Here is a 6,070-nt window from a genome sequence, read left to right as displayed (position 1 = left end):
GGTGGTGCACTGGTTCAAATGTGGCCTCAGACACTTCCTAGCTGTGTGACTCTGGGCAAGTCACTTCAGCCTGTTGGCCTCAGTTTCCTCATCTTTAACACGAGTTGGAGTAGGAAATGGCCAACCCCTCCCAAGAAAACCCCAAATGGGCGAGACATGACTGAACCAATCCTTCCCCTCCCTGGGCTGCAATTTTTCCTCCCTCATCCCTGCCGAGGAGACACCAGCCCGTTCTTTGGGTCCAGAGCCCTCCTTCTCCCCTTCTCCCAGGCTCTTCTGTCTCAGACTCACCTCCTGTTCTCTAAGCCTGCCTCCATGTCTCTGTGTTTGTACCTCTCAGAAAAACGGCCCTGCCATGACTCCCAAGCCCAGGCCCCCCGCCCCGAGAGCCTCTCCCTCACCCCCCTCCTTGGGAAATTCAGAGGCGATGGCCCAATCGCTGGAAGGAGGAAGTGTGCATCTATATTTGTCTGTCTGGCCATATGTGTCTGAGTGCGTGTTTCCACACGCGTGTCTGCCTGGAGCCCTGTCACAGATAGGAGAGCCCTGGAGCTGGGAAGACTTTGGGGCCCCCTTAGTCCTCCTCCGCGTCCTTTGGGGGGTCTCGGCAAAGTTCAGTGACTTCCATGAGGCCACACGGGGGTGTGGGAGAGGCCCCCCTTGTCTCCTGGCCCACTTGCCGCTTTCGAGATGTCTGTGGTTTGTAAGGAGTGCCGGGAGTTTGAGGCTCAGTGGCTGGGAGGCTGTGTGTAGGGGTGCGCCTCTGGGTGGCTCCGCTGTGTTCTGTCCCAGGGATGGGATGGGAGAAGAGAGCAATCCTCCCCCACCCCCTTCACATTCCGACCTCGGGCCTGCTGGGGAGTTGGGGACAGCAAAGGAACCCAGGCTTTGTGCTCCCAGCTTGGCCTGAGCCTGGGCTGGGCCTCCAAACAGGCTCTGCACATCTGGCGCTGATGTCAACAGCCTGGGCCAGGGGCGGGGTCCTTGTTTCTGCCACTCAGGGGCTGCTCCCCACCCAGCCTCAGGGGAGGGGGCTCCAGCGGGTCAGGGGTATCCAGCGCCCCCAAAGCCTCTCACATAGATGCCCAGATAAACAAAGGAATCTCCGCCCCCCTGACAGAACCCAGAGAGATGCCCAAAGACCCAGAGAGAAACATAAACAAAACAGACACACACACACACACACAGACGCCAGGATTAAAATACTCCAGAAGCCATACGCACAGAGGAAGGGAAACCCTGCACACTCCGCAGGAAACAGACCTCCACAGATACCCCGAAACCCTGGAGAAAGAAAGGTGCCAGCAAAGATCTCGGAGACGGGGAAGGGACTCCGTGGACACACACACACACACACACTCACAGACACACACACTCAGACTCTCACATACTCACACACTCAGACTCAGACACACTCATAGACACAGACTCAGACACACTCGGAGACACACACTCAAACACCCACAGACACACTCAGACTCACACTCAGACACACACTGAGACACACTCATAGACACTCACAGACATACAGACACACTCAGATCCTCACACACAGAGACACATACTCACAGACACACACACTGACACACTCACACTCAGACACACACTTAGAAACATACTCAGACACACCCACACACTCAGACTCATTCACAGACACAATCGCACACAGTCACACACACACACACTGCTTATACCTGGTCCTAACACTGTGGAAAGACACGGGTTGGATGGAGTCTTTTTCCATCAGCTGTGATGCTAAAAGGGGAATCTGGAGCCCAGAATCCCAAATCAATTAATCAGTGTCAATGAGCATTTATTGAGCACCTCCCAGGTACCACCTAAATGGCTGGGGATACAAAGACCAAATGAAATACTTGCCCTCAAGGAGCTTACATTTTTATTGGGGGAAATATTTGTCCACGATGGTCACAGGTAGGAGGAGTAGAAGACAATACAGAAGAAGGGGAATTGGATGCTCTTTCCTCATTCCCTCCAAGATGGACTTTCAAGGCAGCACCAGAGGGTGGAGAGAGCCCTGGGCTGGGAGCCAGGACAGCTGGGTTAGAGCAGAGGCCATGAGGTGCAGTGGAAAGAACGTTGGTTCTGGTGTCAGACGACCTAGTTTCCAGAGCCATTTCTGTTCCTAATTTCCTGTGTGGCTTTAGGTAAATCACTTAAATTCTCTGAGCCTCAGTTTTCCCTTCTGTAAGACAGAAGAGGTACCAGATGGTTTCTAAATGCTCTTACAACAGTGCTAAGTTTCCATCTCTGGATGGGGGCCTGGGTCTCTTGGCTGCCAGGCAGTGGTCATCTCCACTGTATTCATGCCCACCCCTCCTGTGGAAGGTTTGGTGGCCCCAGAGGGGCAGGAATAGGAAGCTCTGTTCTCTCCTGATCTTGGCCCTGACCATGGCCTCTTTCCCTTTTAAGCCATCTCTTCCTTTCTCCCTGACTCAGGAGGGATAGATCCAGTGAATTCCTTGAAGACAAGCACTTTTTAATTTTTGTGTCTTTGTATCCCCAGTGTCCAATACTATGCATGGTCCATAGTTGTAGCTTGTTTTGACACGATGTTTTGACACAGTCACTCGTGGAAACTGGAGGTTGCAAAGTGACCCCCTGGAAGGATGGAGACATCCATTCAGCCCCCTTCTGTGTGACTTCTCTCACTAACATCCTTTATTATTGGAATTGCTATGATTATTGTTTTCTATTTAGCTTCAGGAAAAATAAAATGAGAGCAAAATACTTGCAGGATTCATATACAAATCCCACTTTAATCCCCCTAGAATATCACCAAAAGATCATACTTATAGAATTAAACCTAAAGATTCCCATGTACCCACTTAGGTGGAAAATCCCTCTTCTTTTCCCCAGGCCTAATCCTCTAACAAAACCACATGCAGGTTCTCTACCCCCACTGCAAGCCAGGGACCACAGGCTGGCATGTCACACTTTACTAGCTTGTTGTGTTTACTGAAACTCAAGTAACATTTCTAAGATACCTGAGTGAAATATTAGAAAAATGAAAATTGGAAATCTGGATTGTATTGACTTTACCTTTTGACCCTGCACTTAGCAGCAGTGTTTTTGTTACTTATCTCCTAAGTAATTCTGATCGATGATGTAAGTTGATTAAAAACAACAATGATTTTCTTAGCATGTCCAAGCACCTCACAGGTTAATGGGGACTGACCCCTACCTGTGATGAGAAATACATTTATCTTTAGTAAAGCCTTGCGTTTGTTGTCAGAATCTATAGCAACATGGTATGTGGAATGGTAATAGAATGTTAATTGGGGGCAGCTGGGTAGCTCAGTGGATTGAGAGCCAAGCTTAGAGATGGGAGGTCCTGGGTTCAAATATGGCCTCAGACACTTCCCAGCTGTGTGAGCCTGGGAAAGTCACGTAACCCTCACTGTCTAGCCCTTACCATTCTTCTGCCTTAGAAACAATACCCAGTATTGATTCTAATATGGAAGGTAAGGTTTTTTTTTAAGAATGTTAATTAAACAATTTGTTAAAAGTTAATGTGTGACATATCCAATTATCTCTAAGAAATAATGTATGTTGAAAAATGAGACTGTGTGCCAAGAAAGTATGTAACCACTGAGCTATAAAAATAAAGACAACCCTGTGCCTTGCGGAGCAGCTCTTTGTGATGTCTGAGCAACAGGCTTGAAACATTCAGCAGTCTACCCATCCTTACCTGCCTTTGTCATCACACCTTGCCAAAGAACCCCTGACATCGCAGACTGCTGGTCAGCCTTCGATAGTTGCTTAATAAATGCTCAATGAACTGCCTTTCTGGATCCCTTAACAAAGTGGAGTCAAGACCAGGAAAGCTTGACTGCAGTTTGGACTTTCTGAGTGTGTGCTAGGTGGGTGGGAGGGAAGGAGTGGGGATTAAACACTCAGTCCCCAGCTCTCTCTTTCCTTCTAAATCCCTTGTGCCTAACCCTTAGGGGACCTCCAAGTTCTAGAGTCAAATGATGGTATACAGAAGGACCTTCTGAGACAATTGCCTTTGGACTTAGCTCTGGCATCATTTTTGGAGGTGTCGTCAGACCAATCATCCTAGCCCCCTATCCTGAGTGTCCCCACCACACTGCCCAGGACCCGGGGCTATCCTGCCCAGATGCCTGTCTTTACACCAGACTCCATATGAACAGGCATTTCCTTCCTGATAATTTCATTGGTGGCTTGAGGATTTGAAAAGACAGAAAAGCGCTTTTACTGCAACAGAAAGCAATAAGATACCAGTTCAGTGACTGTAAAAAAAATGTTGTCAAAAATCTACAGATGGGGAAACTGAGACCTAGGAAGAGTTTGGCAATTTGCTACTAGGGTCCTATGGTTAGTTGAGGCTAGGGTCAGGACTCAGGATCATATACCTAGAGCTGGAAGAGACTCACAGTTTACAGGAGAGGAAATAGGTTCAGGGAGGTCAATCCACCTATTTGAGGTTATACCTGTAATAAGCACTCCTAGACAGGTTTTGAACCCATGTCCTTTGATTCCAAAGGCAGTGTGGTCCTTCTACAATACCATTTAAAAAAAAAAACAACCTTTATCTTCCATCTTGGAATCAATACTATGTAATGGTTCCAAGGAAGAAGATTGACAAAGGCTAGGCAATGGGGATTAAGTGACTTTCCCAGGGTCACAAGCTAAGAAGTGTCTAAATCCAAATTTGAACCCAGAACCTCCCGTTGCTAGGTCAGGCTCTCATTCCACTGAGCCACCTAGCTTCCCCCTCCTCTGTACCAACTGAAGGCAATCCCCTAAGGGTTCCCTGGTGGGTAGCTCTGTTACACTCCTTGACCTGTGTATGAAGAGTTAAAGGGGTACAAGAAGGCACCAGAGACAATGAAATCCAGGAAAATCACGGGTGAGTCTAGGAAGGAGCTGGGGGCCAAGGAAAGTAGAAGAGAGGCCCAGCCCTTCACAGTAGGCTCTCCTTGGGTCACTGTAGGGACTTCATCAATGCTTTTTTGGGTCAAAAGGAAAAGAACGCTCTGCATTGAGAGTGTGGGTCGATCCCCAGATCTCTAATTCACTACTACCAGCAGTATGTCTTTGGAGAAGTCACTGGGCCTCAGTTTCCTCGCCTGTGAAGCTGAGGGAGGGATCAGAGCTGATAACCCTGTGAGGTCCCTTCCACCATCCCAGGACAATGAGGAGTTACAAAGGCAGCATGGGCCAGCTTGCCTGCTCTTATCCCCCCACCCCAGGGATCAATGCAGCGTGGCTGCCCAGGAAACACCGGTGGGCTCGAGCCCCTCAGCTTGCTCCCCCATTCCCCAGGCTCCCCTGCAGCCAAGGGAGCGCGATGCGCGGTCCTCTCCTTGGCACTGGCACAGCCCCAGTGGGGAGGCCAGCTCCGGGGTCATGGCATCCTAGCTCCCCCTGGTGGCCACCCTGTGGAAGGCCACCTTCCTGGTGCTCTCTTCCTCTGGATGCTCCATTGGGAACATCAGCCACCTCGATGGTCCACAAAGGGGATCCTAGCCTTCCGCTTCCTTTGGGGTCTGTCTGCAGGCTGGGGGACATTCTGCCCAGTCCCCTTGTCCTCCAAAGGGGGAGCCCGAGGCCCAGAGAGGGACATGGAGAATTGGGGGTGTGAGTGGAGGCTCTTGGACGGGCCCCTTCCCTAATCCGGGTCTTGTTTTCCATCCCATATAAGAGAGATTAGAGGGCTGAAGAGATAAGGGGTTGGATGGGGGGGGGGCTCCCTCCCCCCTCCACCCAGCCTCTCCCTCCTGGGGGTGGGGTCTCTTGCACCATTCCCTGCCCACCCCGAGGCAGACCCAAGAGTTTATGGGGCCCACCATAAACTTCTGGCTCTCCAGCCCTTCGGGGATGAGTCTACACACAGGGTGAAAGTGCAGCGCAGGCGGAATTAGCCAGAGGCCAAGCTGGTGCTGCCTTTCCCCGGCTAGTGGAGGACAAGAGGGAGGAAAGGGACGTGGCCTTCCTAGCCCTCTGAGCTGTGCTGAGGGGGCTCAGGTCTCCCTCCCTGGATGTCAGGGCAGTAGATGAGCCTGGCAGGGATGGGGGGGGCAGAACT

The sequence above is a fragment of the Monodelphis domestica genome, chromosome 4 (genome assembly GCF_027887165.1).
Source record: "Monodelphis domestica isolate mMonDom1 chromosome 4, mMonDom1.pri, whole genome shotgun sequence".
NCBI lineage: Eukaryota > Metazoa > Chordata > Mammalia > Didelphimorphia > Didelphidae > Monodelphis > Monodelphis domestica.
This window is presented reverse-complemented; position numbering follows the sequence as displayed.